Genomic DNA, 20318 nt, shown 5'->3' on the forward strand with positions numbered 1-20318 from the left:
AACAAAGCGTTTGAAGGCATTAATAAATGATGACGAGGACATCTCCTCAACGACCTCAATATGTATTCCTCTGCTACCCATGCATGTAAAGAGAATGGCCCATCTTTTGGCATTAGCAGCCCCACCTCTTGTCTTCCTGGTTACTACTTCCCAGGGGCCAAACGTATCTAGGCCGACATACGTGAATGGTGGACCTGGCTCGAGACGGTCAGGGGGTAAATTTGCCATCTTCTGATATGCAAACTTTCCACGCAGTTTTCTACATTTCACGCAATTGTAGATAATGGACGATATCAAGCGTTTGCTGCCTGTAATCCAGTAGCCAGCATTCCTAATGGTTCCAGCGGTAATGTGTCTCCCCTGGTGTTGTGCTATATCATGGAAATGTCTGGTAAGGAGTGTGGCTATATGATGCTTTCCTGGGATCACAATAGGATTTATCTCAGCTTGTGGCAATATGTTACTCCTATTCAAACGTCCTCCCACTCTGAGAATGTCATCTGAGTCAAGGAAAACTCCTAAACACAACAAGGAGCTCGTGCAAGGTAAGGCTTTGCCTTGCTTTAGATAGTCAATTTCCTCTCTATAAGCCTCTTGTTGAACGGTCTTGATGATCAGTTTTTCTGATTCTTGATATGCTTCAACGGTTCTCGATTTTGTGCAATAATGCCAACCCTTGCACTCGTTGTGGCCACAAAATGATCTGATGATGTGTTGAAGGAATGCAAATGTCCGTATGAGTATCGTCCAGTTTGAAAACTTGGAGAATCTGTGGGATCCTAGCAATTGCACAGATGAGATGGTTTTCATGCAGATAATGGGTCTGATTTCCTTATCACTCTCAGGATTCACAATGTCAAAGACTTGCTCTTTGCCTTTGCCTTGTTTAAGCAGGTAAGTGGGACCTTTCAGCCAAGAGCTGTCCTTTAATTCATGAGTCGGCAGCGGCCTAGTGGCTGCATCGGCCGGGTTGTCTTCAGTTGGTACAAAGGCCCATTGCTCTGGCTTTGTAAATTTCCGAATGTACGATATGCGGTTGGCTACATAGGTATAAAACCTACGAGTAGTGTTAAATATGTATCCCAACACTACTTTGCTATCTGAGTAAAATTTGAAGTCTTGGATTGGTAGAGACAAGTGGTCTGCAATAGAGCATGCAATTTCTACTGCTAGCACAGCAGCACACAACTCCAGTCTCGGAATTGAATGTCCATGAGTAGGAGCAAGTTTTGCCTTTCCTAATACAAATCCGAGATGGCTTTCATTATCTGAGGAGGTTATCTTCATATAACCAACTGCCGCAATGGCGAGTTCTGAAGCGTCGCAAAATACATGGATGGATTTGTCCTTACACAGTTGCAGGGACTCAGGTGAGTAGTTCCGTGAGATGTGTAGGTTCTCTAAGTGAGATAAAGAGTCTCTCCACTGTGTCCAAGTATTTAGCTGGTCTAAGGGTAATGGATCATCCCAGTGTATGGTGCCAAGAACCAGGTTCCTCAGAATGCTTTTTCCTTCTATGATGACGGGCGCTGCGAATCCAAGGGGATCGAATATACTGTTTATGCATGACAGTACGCCTCTTCTGGTGAACGGTTTGTTTTGCATCATAACCTCAAAGAAGAAGGCGTCAGTTTCCAAGTTCCAGTTGAGGCCCAAACTGCGTTGACTTGGAAGCAGGTCAATTCCGAATTCTAAGTCCTTCATATCCTTTGCAAGATCTTCTGGGGGGAAGGCGCTTAAGACCTCTGACTGATTTGATGCAATCTTGTGCAATCGCAAGCCGCCTTCTGACATCAAAGCTCTCTGCGTCCTCTTCATGAGATCAATTGCCTCTGATGGGGCAGGTACAGAGACAAGACCATCGTCTACATAGAAATTGTTCACAACAAAGTCTGTCACATCTTTACCGAATGTAGACTCTGCCATCAGTGCAGCTCTACGGAGTCCGTACGTGGCAACTGCCGGGGAGGGTCGGTTGCCAAAAACATGTACCGTCATACGATACTCTGTCAGAGGCTGATCTGGGTCATTATCTCGAAACCAGAAAAATCGCAAAAAGTTGCGATGGTCCTCCCGCACTTTGAAGCAATAAAACATCTGTTGTATGTCGCCCATAATAGCAACAGCTTCTTGACGAAATCTCATCAAAACTCCTAACAGGCTGTTGGTGAGATCAGGGCCAGTAAGAAGGACGTCATTGAGAGATATTCCACCATACTTAGCAGAGGAGTCGAAAACTGCTCTCAGCTGGTTTGGTTTCTTTGGATGATATATACCAAATATAGGCAAGTACCAGCATTCATCCGTCTGTGTCAGAGGTGGCGCAATCTCTGCATGGCGATTCTTTATCAGTCCATCCATGAAGGTAAGGAAGTGTTCCTTCTTCACTGCATCCCTCCGTAAACTAGCTTCTAGTGCTTTGGCTCTTTTTAGAGCACTGTCCCTGTTGTTTGGCAGTTTACTATGTGGCTGTCGAAATGGGAGTGGAGCTGTCCAATGCCCATTCTCGCTCTTCTGAAATTCCTGGTCCATTATCTTGAGAAATGTCAAGTCGTCCACAGACATACCTGGTTTCTCATCATCTTGTGTTCTTTGGAAAACATTCCTACCAAAGTCTTCATTGTCATACAATGATGGGGGTTTTCCAGTTTCCATGCCATACGTCACATAGTTCAGGTTTTCTCGTATCTTGAACTCATTCGTACATGGTGGAAGTAAGGATACACGGCCCGATCCCAGTAAATGAGTCTTGTAGGTTGTAACCTGTGTAGGTGCATGAGTCTTGCCAAGGCATGTCTCACCAATTATGGTCCACCCCAGATGTAGTTTCTGTCCATAGGGTTGATTGCCTTGTCCAATACGCTGATCAAGTACATGGTGCGCTTCTATCAAATCTCTTCCAAGTAGTAACAAGATGTCAGCATCCGGATCTAGTGGAGGTATTAGCTTTGCTATGTCGGCCAGATGACTGTAATGTAAAGCCACTTCCGGTGTAGGGATCTCATCCCGTGCACAAGGAACCTGCTGACATTCGATGAGGGCTGGAAGGTTCAGGACACATCCACCGCCATATGCCTCCGCAACAAATCCTTCTGCCTTCCTTCCAAAGGTCTGTATAGTGCCTCCACAAGATGAAAGTGTATAGGTTATTGCTTCACTTCCACATTCGAAATAGGTAAAGAATCTGGGGCTTGCAAGTGAGCGGTTTGATTGATCGTCTATGACCGCATACATATTGACTGCTAACTGAGGTTCTCCTTGAGGATACACACGCACGAGCACAGTTTTGGAGCAAGACTTGCCTCCAAACTGCTTTCTGCAAATCTGCGTACATGCAGAGTTGACATCTAATGAATTCTGCGACTCCCCGCCATAGTGTCTCCTACTCTGAGTCTCCACATGAAGTGCTGTCGGATGGGTTGAACTGTCACAATCCTCACACTTGACTGCTGCTCGACAATCACGCATCTTGTGGGAACGAGATTCACAGCAACGGAAACATATATTATTCTCTTTTAAGAACTTCCTTCTCTCTTCTAATGACTTCTGCTTGAACCCCTTGCACTTGTTCAATGTATGAAAGGTGTTGTGTAAGGGGCACTTCCGGTCTGAGGAATTTTCTCTTCTGGGTTGTGCAACCTCTGTTTTCCTTGAAGAAACATTCAACACTCTGTCTCGCTGGTTTCTCACTTGTCTGTCTCCTCTCGTGTCAACACCATAGGAAAATGATGGGTTGTTCTTAATCCTTGACTGCTCACGAATAAATTCTGCGAACACCTTAAACGGTGGGAATGGTACATCATTCACTGCCATATGCTTCACGGCTACCGAAGTCCATTTTCCTTGCAAATCGTTAGGTAGTTTCTTGACTATCGGAGTGATACCAGTCGAGCAATCGAAATATGACAGAAGGCAAGAGTAACGCGTGTCCTCCTTTGCAGCCTCAATTTCATCCAAAATGTCGGACAGATCATAAAGACGACTAACATCCTTGTTGGTTAGCATCGGAAAGGAATCTAGCTTGGACTTCAACGCTGCTTCCATCATTTCTGGACAACCGTACCTTTCGTCGAGACGACTCCAGCTCCTTATGACTGCTTGTCTTGGGTTGTTCGGATTTGCAGCTTTGATGCTTAGTACATGGCGTTGTGACAAGGGACCTGTCCATTTCACAAGCAGATCCATTTCCTCTATGGGTGAAGCTTGTAACTCCTGCATGATTGCTTTGAAACTGTTTTTCCATGTGGGGTAAAACTCAGGCTTGTCATTAAAGTTTGTCAAACGAGATAACAATAAGTCTTTCTTTAACAAGTATCTTGTGAAGTCCGATGTAACAGAAGTTGATGGTGTTTCAGTCTCTGGAGACACATGTGGATGTTGGGTCTTCGCCACTCGTGGTTCAAATGGAGGAGCTCGAACATTCAATGAAGGTTCTTGAAATGTAGGCTCCGGCTGATTTGAAACTGAAGCTGGTGAGATGTTTTCCACATAAGCCGTCGTACGGTCTTCTGTAGCTTCCTGTTCTAAGCTTCTAAGGGCTGACTTCATGGAATCACCATCCTCTCCTTCTTCTAATACACTGGCTTCTGTTTCCAGTTCTAACGTTTCTTTTTTCAAGTTCAGCAAAGTCATTTCAGTGTTTATGTAAGCACTTTCCTTTTCTGTGATGGCGTGTTGTAGGGTCAGCTCCGCCTGCTTTCGTTCTAACTTTGCCTGCTCTTCAGCGAACTTAAGTGAGGCTTTCAGAGCCTTTGCTTTCGCTCTCTTTTTGGTTGCGATTGAACTCAAACTGTTTCTGGAGGATGTAGATGTTGTCGAGACGTGAGACATACTGTCTTTGATCTGTTGATCCTGTATAGACAGAGCAAGTTTTCTCATGGCTGAATCTATGGATATCCGATAGCCCCTCAATGTTGCACTGAACCGCTCCATTTCTTTGTTACTTTGATCCGAATGACATCTGTTTAAAAAATCTAAATAACTAGTGCTCAAAGATTCTACTTCTGCCACGTGTCTTTTTGTCTCTTCATGCAGATTCAACAGATCTTCCACTCGAGACGATTTACTATCTTCTATTTCCTTAATTGTGTCCTGAATGGCACACCATACCTTCTTTATTTTCTTGAGATGTGTATTACAAGATGCTTCAAATTGTTCTACACCCTTTTCGGTCATGAAAATGCTTCGTTTCAAATCTCCTGAAGCTGCCTGCTCTATCTCCTTCTCCGCAGAATTGGGTTCCGTGGTAGTACTCATGGTTATGACTTATGATGAAGGCGTCTTGGCCAGTTGTAGTCTTTTTACTGTGCTGTCCTGGAGACAGTAGTATAACCTTTATTGTGTAAGGTAAAAAGCTGAAAGAATACAAAAAACAATTACAGCAATGTGACAATAGAGTAGAAATAAAATGAATTATGACAGGAACAGTGTTCCATACTTTTTTAGAACAAATAGGGGAGGTTTGTAAATAATACAAATTTCCTAACAAATTTCTCGCTAAATTACTTATAGATAATAGTTAAATCTTTTACAAAATATAGAAGACAGAACTATGAGTAAATCTTTCCTAAATTGCAATAATTAAAAGTTGACTGTCAACCACGTGTAGTACATGTGTATAAAACATCGAACAGTTATTTTGCAGAAATTAGAAATCATGCATAAAAAAGGTTGCATCAGAAGATAGCCTACATTCATATCTAATCATTTACACAATGCATAAGACAAATAAACATTTAACTTACACTGTGGTAGGCCACAATTGCCTCGAACTACAAACAACGATCAGCAAACATGGCTGACGAGACTTTCCTAACAAGGGCAATAACTCCAACAAATGAAAAGAAAGATAACTCTTAAAAAACAAAGGCAACACATGTCGAGTTACGTGTATGTGTTTTCGTCTACGATTAAAATTTCTTTTATACATGTACCAGTATAGAAAAAAACATGCTTATAATTAAATGGGTACAAAAATAATATGTAAAGCAGTTTGTCGTGTTTCGTACGGCGAGACTCGTTGTTTGCCGATCCATGGTGTTGATTCCAGTTTGCATGTCAGTAGTCGTTGAGTCCGTCAAATTTGAGGTAGAATACAAACAAGTATTCCTTCTAAAGGAATGATCGGCAATAATGATATATAAATAGCTAGAAGCAATTAACATGATCATTTGGATGTAAACTATTTAAATAAGTAATATTTTGAATCTGTACACCATAATTCCATCATTATAAACCATCAACAAATTTAATTTTGAAATAAATTTGGGGGAAGCCGTTCGTTAACTCCCTGTCTAGTTTTATATTGTTATGGACTTGATCTTTTATAAACAATTAGACTTTATTATCAATGTAATTGTCGTCCTTTAATTGTGCATTTTGTGAAATTGTATAGATGTCGCTTTATATTTGTCACGTGATCATTGTCTATATAAATGTTGATTATCATGATATTTGATTATTCTTTGCTTTGCTCGGTTCTGAATAAGAGCTCAAGTTTCCTGAATAAGGAACAAATGAAGTCCTGAATAAGGCATGGTCAATTAGCCTGAATAAGGCTGCGACTATTCAATTTACAACTGATTAGCCTGAAAAAGGCATCAGCTATTATTAATTTTATTTTTGAGAGTTGACTTTAATCAACTCTCCTATGCAGTTACACTGGCAAACCGAAAGTGAAACAGTGTTTGGACCTCAGCACAAATCATCACCGCTGACAAGACAAAGTTCTTGAAAATAATCGATAAATTCTAATTTTTATTCTATGTAATGTATGCTGAAGCATTGTTTTTTAAGGAAACTTATCTATAAACACTTTGAAAATAGTCAAATTTTAAATACTACGAACAGTTTAGATATTTTTGTAGTCTCATATATTCCTACGCCAGAGTTAATATAGTCTCGTTCAGCCAGACGCTCGGCTGTCTCCGTAAATCTGCGACAAGCAGAGAGGGGGCTCTCTTGCTTATAGGATATTAACGGAGACAGCCGGGCGTCTAGTTAAAGGAGACTAGAATTCGATATCAATAGTGCTTGGATCCATATAATTTTTAGAATTGTTTCGATAACTGATACATACTATATAGTAATTGAAATCTATCTTTATATATTACACAACATGATTCATATGGGGTTTCTCGAAATTCTTGTCGGAAAAGTCTAAAAATTCATATCATTAAAAAGTGCGTAATTAAAATACAAACTCGAAACTAATTGCCATGCAAGATAAATTGATTTTAAAATAAACGATAATCGATAAAATCAACTCCTGTCAGTACTTCAGTACTTTGATTTACATTTGATTCAATCCTGTGCTGACGCATTTTTGATGTCTTCGAATTGATAGACTTCCAATAAATCCATTAACACAGAAACTTGTTTTACTTCAAGCAAAACGAACCCCGTAACAATATTTTAAACGTAATTATTAAATGTTAATGTATCTTCTTCTTCTTCTTCTTCTGAATACTGAGAAGGGCTCTTCAAAGAGCATTAACACGTATACAAAGAAAGAGTTGTATTTAAATAATTAAATGCGACTGAAAACATTGATTACCATCATAACTTGCTATTGAGGTAGCATTAAAACGTAACCTTCTTTATAAGTCAAGCCGTCTTCCTAGCTACTATTATGCAACATCAATGGATCGAGGTCAGTTCATGGAGCATCTTCTTATGATCGAGGTCAGTTCATCGAGTTCATCGAATCCTCTTCCCCTGTGGAACCTCATCACCTGAAGACTCCTCAGACTCGTCACATGTTGTGATGTTTGGGATATCACAATCTTTTTTGATTGTCTGATTTTTATAATACATAACAATTTGGATGTTAGATTTTTTTATCCCCTCATGCAACTTGTTACAAAGGGACATCGTATTGCTGCTGTTTGTATGTGTGTGCGTCTCCTTTAGCTTATGGGCAAGATAAAAAGAACTTTCGTCATTTAACTCTTTGTATAGAGATGGCTTCTGAAATATATAACCCAAGAAGTTTAAATGATAATACAACATATCAAATTGTTTCATACACAACAAGTCACCAAACTTTAGATAATACTCAATTTATTTATTTAGTGATTGGATTTCCTCACAATAGTTCCTAATTAGTCAATAAGAAGCACCAAGTTCACCATAAAACAGATATACATATCAAAAGTTTGTTCGAATCACAGTCATCATTTCTGCTAAACAATAATTCATTGGTCTTCCTTCGCTCACTTCAATTGAGTTTCCTGAGATATAATCATGGTGCTCCAATTTAGCTTCAATACACGTACATCTTCCAAAAGAGAATGCAAAATGTGTGCAACTCCTTTGATCAGTCCAAACATTGTATTACAACCAAGCAAATATACAAGGAACACATGTACATACATTGTGTGATCAATGCAATAATGGACGAGTTTCCTTCACATTTTTTTTAAATGAATCAATTTTATTAAAAATTTGAAGAAATGACAACTTACTTCACTGTTGCGATGATAAAATCGAAATCATTTTGCCTCAGTGGTCGATGTGTTGCTTCACACATTCAAATTCAAAATGTGTTCTCCCTCTCCAGCTGGACTCTATTTCTTTGTTTGAGTTTGCTCCAGTAATTTGATACTAATTGGTCAGCTCGTTTCAAGCAGTGCAGATTGGGGCGAGGTTTTACGCTAATGGCTTAAAAACACACCCTCACTGACAATTTACAAGTTGAGTATGCGTTTTATATATTTAAAATTAAACCTAGGTCTATTGGTTTATATATGTTAATGTATGTTATTAAAAATGGCATTGTTTTAAAGACTTGGAAGTACAAAGGTTATGTTTTAATCGATATATATCAGAGTACAAGACGTCATACTGACGTTGAAAACTGTTGTTCAACGTCGTCAACCATAATCAACATATTTTTAACGTTGGTACAACGTTGTATGCCTGCTGGGTTTTTTCATTCTTAATACCTGCATGCATGTAACTCATAAATTAGATATAATTGATTGTTACAAACTAAATGGAAGTAAAAATCTGTTCAAGTAAAAAATACACACTCACTGCATTGATTTAATAGCCACTAATTATTCCCCCCGCAAACAAAGTTTGGGGGGTATATAGGAATCACCTTGTCCGTCCGTCCGTCCGTCCGTCCGTCTGTCCGTCTGTCTGTTCGATTCGTGTCCGGTCCATATCTTTCTTATGGAGAAACATTAGAAGTTCTTACTTCACACAAAGATTGCTTATGACCTAAGGGTGTGTCATGACCTTGAACCAATGTCATTCGGGCAAGGTCAAGGTCACTGGCAGAAAAAGTGCAAAATTCGTGTCCGGTCCATATCTTTCTTATGGAGAAACATTAGTAGTTCTTACTTCACACAAAGATTGCTTATGACCCAAGGGTGTGTCATGACCTTGAACCAAGGTCATTCGGGCAAGGTCAAGGTCACCAACAGAAAAAGTGCAAAATTTGTGTCCGGTCCATATCTTTCTTATGGAGAAACATTGGAAGTTTTAACTTCACACAAAGATTGCTAATGACCTAAGGGTGTGTCATGACCTTAACCCAGGGTCATTCGGGCAAGGTCAAGGTCACTGACAGAAAAAATTGCAAAAATTCGTAACCGGTCCATATCTTTTTAATGGAGAAACATTGGAAGTTCTTACTTCACACAAAGATTGCTTATGACCTAAGGGTGTGTCATGACCTTGACCCAAGGTCATTTGGACAAGGTCAAGGTCAATGGCAGAAAAAAGTGCAATATACTTGTCCGGTCCATATCTTTCTTATGGAGAAACATTGGAAGTTCTCAGTTCACACAAAAATTGCTTATAAGCTAAGGGTTTGTAATGACCTTGACCCAAGGTCATTTGGGCAAGGCCAAGGTCACTAGCAGAAAAGTATAAAACTCGGGTCCAGTCCATATCTTTCTAATGGACAAATATTGGAAGTTCTTAATTCACATCTAGAATGCTTATATCCTGAGAGTATGTCATGACCTTGACCAAAGGTCAATTGAGGAAGTTCAAGGTCATTGTTAAAAAAAAATCGGGCTCAGTATACCAATAATTCAAAATGTTTATATTAAGTGGCTGCTTGACATGTGGAATTTCGTTTGATTCGAGTCATATTTGTTAACATAAGGATGCAAATGTCCTCATGCATTAACAGTTAACTTGAACTAAAATGGAATTTAAAGAATAGAAATTGGTTTGTGTACTCATATAAGCATAAACAGTTTTAAAAAATAGAGCAGTTGTTATCTTTAGAAAATGGACGATGAAATAGATTCATTCAGTATTTTCTATAATAGAAAAAATACATCAGTTATGATTTTTCTTAGCGGGGGGTATCAATTGTGAGCTTGCTCACAGTACCTCTAGTTTATTATTATAATGACATAAAAACTGTCTCAAAGATAGAAGTCGTCGTAGCGCGGAGGGAGTGAGGTGATGGCAGTAACCGAAGGGCCCCGGGTTCAATCCTCGTATTGGGCGTTTTAAATTTTTTGTTCATTTTATTTTCTAGGACAAAAACCGTTTTTAATACCTTTTATGTCATAAAACAAGCATTCTGAGAGTATTGCATAAGCAATACACGTCCCCTACCGGTAACCCCTTTGATTGAGAATGGCAAAAGAGACCCTGTATGTTAAATATCCCCTATCATAAATGTAGTAATTGTAAAGTATGAAATTATAAAAAATGATTTTAATAAACAGCAAACAATCTCAAAAATCCATTAAAAAAGTACATATTTGAAGCAAAGCAAACAAAGAAGTCTAGTCTATTATTCAACAGCCCAAACCCGATTACGAACCCGATTGTAATAATAATAATGATAAAACCCTGCCGTTAAAATTTACACAATACTTGACACCATTTTACAGAACTTGTTTGTTATTAGAAATGATCAGTGTAATAATACAAATGATGCACGATATTATTTATTATTTTACTGACCACATAATGTCCTCGTTCATTTAGTACACACCGAGCCCGATAACGAACCCGATCATTAAAAAATTTGGAGTAAAAAAAATTATTTTTCTGGAAATTGTGTTGACAAGACGCTACAAAAGTATAAACTTGGTCTGCTGTTTGATATTTTGAAGCTGCTCAGCAAGTTTCACATCATTCGTCAAACGCATGCAGAAAAAAAAACAACGGAAAACTGAAGTGGGACAGACAGACGGACGGACAGACAGACGGACGGACAGACCGACAGACGGACGGACAGACAGACTATAGTCCCCTCCGCTGAAACCGGTAGGGGACTAATTAATCGTTTGTTGGTAAATTAAGCACATATTGAGTTAATTGACATATTGAGTTAATTGACATATTGAATTAAGGATTACGTTTACTCAGGGTCTAAGATTTAAAAAAAATATTTTTACAAAGTTCAATATCTGAAGTCCAAAGTTGTTTAAAAAACACAAAATAACAACGTTATTAACAAATATCGATATTGGCATCCATGATCTGTTTATTTGAGGAAGATATGCTCCGACAAAGGTAGATTTAAATTGAAACAGAGGAAATTCGGACTAAATTTTTCATTTTCTTATTTTCTCTTAAAAACTTTCTGTTGCAGTGTACTTGTAAAAGTGAAGTTTATATGTTTTTTTCATATCATTTTACATAATTTATGGTTGTATTTACTCGTCTATAAATTTACATCACTGGCTGGCACGCGATTGGAAAAATCTTTAAAATACATAAAATCGATTCAAGATAAAATATCTCAAAATTTTTATCATTGACCTTATATAATGTTAATGACAACATAATACAGACAATAAAAACTGTTTTAGGCAATCAATGGTTTGGAGCTCCTATTAGTCAGATTTTTGTATAAATCGATCAAAAATGGGTACAATTTTGGAAATTGATAGAGGAAATTCGGACTAAATTAAACTTAAAATATGAGCTTATATCGATTCATTCAAATATAAAATTAGTAAAGCTTTTCGTATTTTATCATTTCCCAACCTACAAATTGTTTTATTATTTTTAATAATTAAAAAATAAAGAAAACCTTGAAAATGGTGGACAATTTTGACAAATTTTGACAATTTTAAAAAAAAACATTTAAAGGTCACTTGCAGAAAAGAGGTCATTGACCTTGTTACTTGAAAGTGAAAAATAGCACCACAATAGTGGGGCTACAATGAACAATAAGTAGCTTTTCGTTCCTATTAGTGAATTTTTTTTTCGCCCCTGAGTAAACGTAATCCTTAAGACATTTTAATGGCTTAAAGGTGACTTAAAGGTGGCTTAAAGAAGTTTGGACATTAAAGACCTATAAGTTGTCTTTACAGGTGGCTTAAATATAGCTAAAAGGTAACTTTACGCTTTCTTTAAGTCACCTTTAATAAACACACATAGCTTAAAGGTGGCTTAAAGATCGTCTTAAAGTTACCTTTTAGCTATCTTTAAGGAGAACTTAAAGATGGTCATTCATCCTGGGGGGGGGGGGGGACCAAGGTGTGTTGGAGTTGCAGCACGGGTGGAAACTATAGAGTCTCAGCTAGCCCAGATTACACAACTGTTGGTGGGGATGTCAGGGTCCTTAGGGGGCTAGCCCTAGAGATAATGCAAAAGATAACCTGCCGGCCGAGGCAGGAGTGAGCTCGCAATAATCTGGGGGTCAAGGGACTGTAGACACTGGGCATCCTCTAGTGGATGCTAGCGTTCCCAGGGTTGCAAGCACTGTGAGCACTGCTCGGGTGACTCCAAGTAGCATGAGGGAGAGCAGTCCTCATATCTAGAGAAAACATCGTCAGAGAGACAGAGAGAGACAAAGAGAGAGAGAGAGAGAGAGAGAGAGAGAGAGAGAGAGAGAGAGAGAGGGAAGTAACAAGTGAAATAAAAACACCAGGAATCAATGCAAATGTCATAAATAAAGCAATAACCAAAACACTGTGACTTTTTATATATATAAAAAAACGATTTTTGAGAAATTGTAATTATTATCGATATTATTTTTCATGGAAAGCTATAATTTAATGTTTGGAACATTAAACACCATCTGTTGTTTCTCCTTAATGCCCCTTCGTGCCAATGTATGTCATTTTATTTACTGTTCTCCGTCATAAAGAATTGTCACATATACCACGTTTTGTTGTAGAAAAGCATATGATTTCTATGAGTTATATGTAGATTTTATCTAAAAAAAAAAAAAAAAAAAAAAATGGGGAAATCGACTGAATACTGTCAATGTATATATATATATATATATATATATATATATATATATATATATATATATATATCTATATATATATATATATATATATATATATATATATATATATATATATATGAATTATAATTAAAAACACATGTTTAATGTATAATCTATATATGAAAGTTATAAAAGTAATATCCTAAACACTATACACATTACTTTTTTATGAATATAAGTCCAGTTTTGAAAGTACATAAAGAACATGAACAAGAGGTTATGTATAGAATCCGGATAAATCCGTGAAGTTTACCAGGACATCATTACCCCATCGATGTTTTGGGTCGATAATGCGATGAGGATGAAGTTTTAGAGCGACAGTGCGTTGGCGATGGTATTCTTCATCATTTCATCGCACCATCGTGCTACCGACTGTACTGCACATGCACATTTGGGAAAACAATGGCGACAGGTAGTGAATGAATAAACGGATTATACTTCAGAAATCTACGTTACTCGGTTGATAAACTTGACTCTATATCAATAACATAATAATAATAATAAGCTGTGCTCTTCTTGCTAGATATAAACATGTTTAGAAGAGCTAAATTGTCCTTTAATACATAAATATAACAAAACAATAAAAAGAAAATCGAATGATCGAGGCATGGTTTTTAACAGGACGGGTGATAATTCACATCTTCATATATTTGTGCAAGTATGTGCTCTATATCTGTGACTATGTATTATTCTTTAAATCTTAACAATATATTTAAAGGATAAAGTAACAAGTGAAATAAAAACACCAGGAATCAATGCAAATGTCATTAAGAAAGCCATAACTAAAAGACTGACTGTTTACATAAAAAATGTACTTTTGAGAAATTGCAATTATTATCGATATTATTTTCATGGAAAGCTATAATTTAATGTTTGGAACATTAAACACCATCTGTTTTTTCTCCTTATTGTCCCTTCTTGCCCATTTCTGTCATTTTATTTATTGTTCTCCGTCATAAAGAATTGTCACGTATACCACGTTTTGTTGTAGAAATGATTTCTAGGAATTATATGTAGATTATATCTAAAAACAATGGGTAAATCAGCTGAATACTGTCAATGTATATATATAAATTAAAAAAGTAATATCTTAAAAACTACACACATTACTTTTTCATGAATATACTATGAATATAAGTCAAATTTTGGGAGTACATGTACATAAAGAACATGAACAAGAGGTTATGTATAGAATCCGAATAAAGCCGTGAAGTTCACCAGCACGCCATTAAACCATCGATGTTTGGGTCGATAGTGCGATAATGCGATGGGGATGAAGTATTAGTGCGACGATGGTATCCTTCATCATTTCATCGAATGAATAAACGGATTATATATCCGAAATCCACTTTACTCGGTTAATAAACTTGACTAATAATAATTAGGTATCACAAAAAAGCTATGCTCTTCTTGACAGACATATACATATTGAGAAGAGCTAAATTGTAGTTTAATGTATAAAGATAACAACACAATAAAAAGAAAATTGAGGGATCAAGGCATGGTTTTACACAGGAAGGGTGATAATTCACATCTTCATATATTTTTGCCAAGTAAGTGCTTCATATCTGTTACTATATGTTATTCTTTGAATCTTATCCATATATTTAAGGGATAAACGATGTCAGTCTCTGTTTTGTGAAATAATATTTGAAAAGAGATTCTTTATTAATTCATCAAATAACATTATAGTGTGTCGATGAACCTTAAATATTCTATTGAATAAAAATACGATATACATTTTGTTTTTTAAAGACAAAAACTATCAAGCAAATTAACAATATTTTTGCAACAGAAGCATACGCTGATACTTTTATATGATAATGTTTATCATAACGTACTTAGAAAATTAAAATTCCAACGCAAAAAAAAAGAAAATAGATAAATTAATAAAAATCTTCTGTTATAGCAAAATGAAGCATTACTTGATCATAAGTATAGGAACTGAACTGAATTTTTAATTAAACCTATCAACGAATGTTGATTATTCCCTTTGAGCTGAAAGTCAATATAATTAGAATAAGAAGTGTTGTGAGATTTTCATTGGTGTATTTGTTTTTGTGGTCCCACCTATTTCTTGGCATGTAACAATATAAATTGTTGTTTGATACGCCCAGCAAAATATCAAGGGTTTACTTCTAATCTGGTAAGTAATGTTTTTCTTCCTCTTACAAGCAGTTATTATTACCAATCAAATTGATATTTCATTAGGTGTATTAATTATATGAAAATACGGGTTTGGTTGCAAAAAGTTATGGTTTTCTGTCATTAAGTAATAAGAAATTCAGTTATATTTTCCTTACTGCGTTGAGTAGTGTGATTTTGCATCGGAAAGAGTTTTGACTTCAAAACTTTTATACTTAACATTATTTGATAAGTCTAAGTTAAAAAAAAATCAGTGAACTGTTTTTTGTGGCATTTCTTTAATGCAATTTTTTTTTATACATTTGTACGCTTTATTAAAAAATAAAGTACATGTAAGTACACTTTCATTTAAATACATGTAAGTTCAGTTATATTAGTTAATCGACGTAATTTAAGTTTTGTTCGAGTTATGCTAATGAGTGTTGATCTTTATTTTTATATCCCCCACCCCATTTGTATTGCTGATATACTAAACTAAAGTATCTGTGACTGTTAGCCTTTTAATTCAAATAACAGTTGTCAGGTTTCAAGGCTAATAATTATTTGATATATGTGTAGTAGGAAAAAAACTGAGCATATAAATACGATGAAAATATATGGTTGGATCGGGAATAGTTTTAAGATATTTTAATTTTAAACAGAAAGTAGATCCTAACAGATGATCGCTAGATCATCTAAAACAATTTCATATACGGAGCTTATCTAAGCAAATTTCTAATTCTGTTTATTCATTTATGAATTAAACATTTGTTTTAGTGATTTAATAGAAAAATACTTTACGTGATTCTTACACAATTAAAAAGGGAGTTCGTACATTAAAAAGACAAAAATATTTTAAAACCCACTTTTTATTTTTATCCTTTATGAACCTCTTTTTTACAGCTATTAGACACCTGCGTATCAAACGTGCATTATAAATTATAATGTCCCTAGTTCAATAACAAAGTAGATGTACACGTGTTAATTATGTGTACTTTCCATTTTTTCCAAGTTTGTGATTTTTGGAGATAATTCAAAGTCAAAGCATGAAATTCTTGATTATCATTGGGACACTAGTTTGTGCTGCTCAGGTAAGGGAAACAACTTTGAAATATATATTCTTTCGAAATATATTTAAGCTGTGTTTATTGTAAATACTGGCTGTAAATCTGTTTCCAGACTAAACCTGATGTCTGTGAAATTGGTAATCCTTCTGGAAAATGTGCGTCTAAACAACCTTTTTGCCAAAAGGGCTATGAGTGTGTTGACGGAAACTGCTGCCAGGCTAAAGGTAATATTTGACATTAAGTATTTGACAAGTTTATTAATTTTCTAAATTGAAGTATAATACAGAAAGTTAATTTCATAATACAATATTCTGTAAACCAACTTTATTCGCGTGCGATAATTTTTCGCGAAGTTAGCGAGAGTCTTGTCGTTGCGGATATTCCTCACCGCGAACCAATGCATTGTCTATTTTTTTTAAAACAATACAGTTCTGGATAAGGCTTGGTCGCGAACATTAGTCGTCGCGAACAAGTTTATCGGCAGTTGATCGCGAAATAAAATCGCCGCGATTAAAACTTGGTTTACAGTACTGCAATCAAAACATTTCTGAAAAACAAGTCACCGGGCACACATTCAACAGTGGCGTATTTACATCATGTGTAGTGATCAAGGAAACGTAAATACTTACTGAAACGCGGAAAGCAAACTATGAATTAAAATGTGATAAATTATGGGACAAAATGCAATAAACCCCGATCTTAATAACCCATTATTCCATGTAGAGAGATTGTGTCCACACAACCAACGTTCCCACGGACTATGTGATGACATTGGTCAATGTCCAGATCCTGGTCATCAATGTATCACAACGGACGACGACCAAAGTGTATGCTGTAACAAAAACCAACCTACACCTGTATGTACTCTACCTATATGTAACCCATACATCAACATAAACATGTATGTAATCTACCAACATGTAACCTGTAAGTCAACATAAACCTATATGTAATCTACCTACATGTAACTACTACACCAATACAAACCTGTATGTAATCTACCTATATGTAACCTATAAATCAAAATAAACGTGTATGTAATCTACATCCATGTAACTTATAAATCAACCAAAACCTGTATATAATCTACCTACATGTAACTTATAAATCAACATAAACCTGTATGAAATCTACCAACATATAACTTAAAATGAAACTAAAACTTGTATGTAATCTACCTACATGTAACCTATAAATCAACCTAGACCTGTATGTAATCTACCTACATGTAATCTATTAATCAAATTAGACCTGTATGTAATATACCTACATGTAACTTATATATCAACCAAAACCGGTATGTAATCTACCTCATGTGACCTATAAATCAACCAAAACCTGTATGTAATCTACCTACATGTAACCTTATAAATCATCCTAAACCTGTATGTAATCTACCTACATGTAACCTATAAATCAACCTAAACCTGTATGTAATCTACCTATATGCGACTTAAAAATCAACCTAAACCTGGATGTAATCTACAAACATGTAACCTATAAATCAACATAAACCTGTATGTCATACACCTACATGTAACTTATAAATCAACCAAAACCTGTATGTAATCTACCTACATGTAACCTTTATATCAACCTAAACCTTTAGGTATTCTACCTATATGTAACCTATAAATCAACCTTAACCCGAATGTAACCTATAAATCAACCTTAACCTGAATGTTACCTATAAATCAACCTAAACATTAATGATATATACATACATGTAACCAATAAATCAATGCTTATCGAATGTAAGGACTTTTCATTCATGTAACTTATAAATCAACATAAACCAGTATGTAATCTACCTACATGTAACTGATAAATCAACATAAACCTGTATTTAATCTACCTACATGTAACTTATTAATCAACCTAAACCTGTATGTAATCTACCTTCATGTAACTTATTAATCAACCTAAACCGGTATGTAATCTACCTCATGTGATCTATAAATCAACCAAAACATGTATGTAATCTACCTACATGCGACTTATAACTCAACCTTAACCTGAGTATAATCTACATACATGTAACCTATATATCAACATAAACCTGTATGCAGTCTATCTACATGTAACTTAAAAATCAGCCAAAACCTGTATGTAATCTACCTCCATGTAACCTATAGATCGACCTAAAGCTGTATGTAATCTAACTCCATACAGCGTATTAATTAAACTAAACCTGAATCTAATCAACCTACCTGTATCCTATACATCAATTTACATTTGTATTTACATGTAATCGACCTACATTTAACATATAAATCAACTTAAACCTGAATGTAATCTACCTACATGTAACTTATAAATCAACCTAAACCTGTATGTAATCTACCTACATGTAACCTTATAAATCATCCTAAACCTGTATGTATTCTACCTACATGTAACCTATAAATCAACCTAAACCTGAATGTAATCAACCTACATGTAACCTATACATCAATTTACATCAGATGTACATGTTATCTACCTACATGTAACATTTAAATCATCCTAACCCTGAATGTAATCTACCTACATGTAACCTTATAAATCATCTTAAACCTGTAAATAATCTACCTACATGTAACTTATTAATCAACCAAAACCTGTATGTAATCTACCTACATGTAACCTTTTTATCAACCTAAACCTGTATGTATTCTACCTATATGTAACCTATATTTAGAACCTAAACCTGAATGTAATCTACCTACATGTAATTTATAAATCAATCTAAACCTGTATGTAATCTACCCACATGTGACTTACTAATCAACCAAAACCTGTATGTAATTGACCTACATGTAACTTATAAATCAACCTAAACATGTATGTAATTTACCTACATGTAACTTATAAATCAACCTAAACCTGTATGTAATCTACCTACATGTGACTTACTAATCAAATAAAACCTGTATGTAATTTACCTACATGTAACTTATAAATCAACCTAAACCTGAATGTAATCTACCAACCTTTAACCTATAAATTAACCTAAACCTGTATGTTCTCTACCATCATTGAACGTATAAATCAACCTAAACCTGAATGTAATCAACCTACATGTAACCTATACATCAATTTACATCTGTATGTACATGTTATCTACATCAATTTACATCTGTATGTAAATGTTATCTACCTACATGTAACATTTAAATCACCCTAAACCTGTATGTATTATACCTACATGTAACCTATAAATCAATCTAAACCTGAATGTAACCTATTAATCAACATAGACTTGAATGATATTTACATACATGTAACCAATGTTAATCGAATGTAAGGACTTTTCAAACATGTAACGTAGAAATCAACCTAAAACTGAATGTATTCTACCTACATGTAACGTATAAATTAACATAAATATGAATGTATTCTACGTACGTGTAACGTATTAATGAACATAAAACTGAATGTATTCTACCTACATGTAACGTACAAAATAACATAAACCTGTATGTAATCTACCTTCATACAACGTATAAATCAACCTAAACCTCAGTGATCAACCTACATGTAACCTATACATCAATTTACACCTGAATGTAATCTACCTGCATGTAACCTATAAATCAACCAAAACCTGTATGTAATCTACCTTCATGTAACCTATAAATAAGCATAAACCTGTATGTAATCTCCCTACATGTAACCTATAAATAAGCATAAACCTGTATGTAATCTACCTACATGTTACCTATAAATCAACCTAAACCAGAATGTATTCTACCTACATGTGACGTGTAAATCAACCTAAACCTGTATGTAATCTACCTACATGTAACCTTTAAATCAACCTAAACCTGAATGTGTTCTACCTACATGATACCACCCTAATCACCTAAATCTGAATGAAGTTTACCTACATGTAACCTATAAATCAACCAAAACCTGTATGT

The sequence above is a fragment of the Crassostrea angulata genome, chromosome 2 (genome assembly GCF_025612915.1).
Source record: "Crassostrea angulata isolate pt1a10 chromosome 2, ASM2561291v2, whole genome shotgun sequence".
Classification (NCBI taxonomy): domain Eukaryota; kingdom Metazoa; phylum Mollusca; class Bivalvia; order Ostreida; family Ostreidae; genus Magallana; species Magallana angulata.